This window comes from Tupaia chinensis, unplaced genomic scaffold, assembly GCF_000334495.1.
Source record: "Tupaia chinensis unplaced genomic scaffold, TupChi_1.0 Scaffold000600_1, whole genome shotgun sequence".
NCBI lineage: Eukaryota > Metazoa > Chordata > Mammalia > Scandentia > Tupaiidae > Tupaia > Tupaia belangeri.
This window is the reverse complement of record NW_006160117.1, coordinates 355,385-357,440: the sequence shown is the minus strand read 5'-3', so window position 1 is coordinate 357,440 and position 2,056 is coordinate 355,385. Positions and strand designations below refer to the sequence as shown.

The following is a 2,056-nucleotide window of genomic DNA, read 5'->3' as shown; positions in this document are numbered from 1 at the left end:
ACGCCTGCCACTAAAAATATACTTAAAGATTACAGTAATAAAAACACTTATTTGAGAGTGCCTGCTAGAAGTTCAAGGATTTTTTAAAATGCTGTTAATAATAGGCCACCCGATCCTTGTGGCATTTGATTTTGTCTTACAAAGGGGCTTCATCTAAGGTAATGCTGTTATATGCACTATTTTTTGTTTGTTTCTTTGATTTCAAGGAGGGTTGGATGTCCTTTGGCAGAACTATCAGTGCCCTTAATGGAAATAATTGATGTATTAGTAAACACAGTGTATTTTAAATCTGGGAAGGATCTTAGCTATCAGCAAATCATCTCTATTATTTGTGCTAGAGGAAACTTGGGACTCTAAAATGTAGTTGGCGGGACCAGCAAATGGCGTAATGGTTACGTCGCTGGACTCCCACATTGGCCGACCTTGGTTCCAGTCCTGGACTCAGTGGCTTGAAACTAATGCTAGGCATGTGTACATGCCCAAAATCCCGAGAGGAATGAGCACACATGCTGTATAACAAAAGTCTCTCGGGACCAGCAGTTAGCGTATGTCGTTGGACTCCCACGTAGTCGACCGTGGTTCGCGTCCCGGACCCGGTGGCTTAAAACTCACGCCGGGCATGTGTGCGTGCGTGCCCAAGATCCCAAGAGGAGAACGGAGGAGAAGGGATTGTGGCGTGGCCATCCCCCCTGGGGGTGATTTCTTGCTTTCTGTCTCTCTGTCTCTCTCTTGTCTGGCAAGCACACATATAGCAAAAACCTCTCAAAAAAAAAAAAAGGTCTCTCTAAAAACTAAAAAAAGAAAAAGTAGTTGGCCAGATCTTAAAAGAGGGAAATGAATGCCTAGGGGGATCTGATGATGTGCCCTCCGTGTTAGTCCCTACACAATACCTGCCCTTCTGCCTGATTCCTCTTTCCTGGCTTACCTGTTTTCTTTTTGTTTCTACCACAATATTTTCTAAGATTTTTCTTAATACCTTTTTTTTTTTATTGTCACAGAATGTGCACATTCGCCAGAGACGGAGAAAGAGACAGAGCGCCCTTTTATGGGGGATGGTCATGCTATGATCCTTTTCCTCCATTTCTCCATCCATCAGGATTTTCGGCAAGCACATACATGTGGCTGGCATGTTTTTCAAGCTCCTGGGGTCTGAATCTAAACCACAATCAGCCATGTGGGATCCATCACCCTGTGCACACGGCTTAACTGTCGTGCTAAGGATCTGGCCCTGACCATAATACTTTTTAAAAATGATGATAGAAATAGTGTATATTCATTATAGAACTACTAGAAAGTAAAGACTAATAGAAGACTAAAAATCACTTGCAGTGTCACTACCCAGAGAAGTCACTGTTAATATTTTGGGGTAGCTCCCCTAATCTTTTTTCATCTACATGTATGAAGGATCTTCAAAAAGGTCATCAAAAATGTATTATGAAAAAACTATGCATGGATTTTCAGGTTTTTTGCACTAAAATAAGCCCATACTTTCATTCCACTTTTAAAAATTATTTATTTACTTTACCTTATTTATTATTATTATTTAAGTTTGTTATAGGGCATGTGTGCTCATGAGAGGGATAGAGAAAGTGAGGAAGCAAGGCACCGTGTCCGGGACTTGAACTGCAGTCGGCCATGTGGGAGTCCAGCACCTCAACCACCACACCATTTGCTAGCCCCTTAATTCCATTTTCCACAAACGTTTTGAAGTGCTCTCTTGTATACATTCCATCTATGACGTTGAGATCACGCATAACACTGTTCTAAAATCATTTCAACTTTGCAATAATTCATAAGCACCTTCTCACATTATTAAGTATCCTTGAAGACCCTGATTTGCAACAGTTGTCTAGTATATTATCTTGGAGTTGTACAAGGTTTCTCAAACCTATTTAGGGAATTTGAACTTTTGTCTGTTAGACCACCGCAATGAATATCCTCATATGCAGTAAACATTTACTTACGTTGCTGATTATTTCCTCAGAAAAAAGTCGTTTTTGCCCCTATTGCCAAAGCATTCCTCTGAAACGCCCTCCTATTTTATCCTCCCATCAGC

General features: G+C 40.9%; 1 protein-coding gene across 3 annotated transcripts in view; it reads left to right on the top strand.

Moving 5' to 3' along the window:
• The window catches only part of PCYT1B (phosphate cytidylyltransferase 1B, choline), a 133,578-nt gene that overhangs the window by 123,668 nt on the left and 7,854 nt on the right, over positions 1 to 2,056 (top strand). The gene's annotated exons all lie outside the window — the stretch shown is intronic.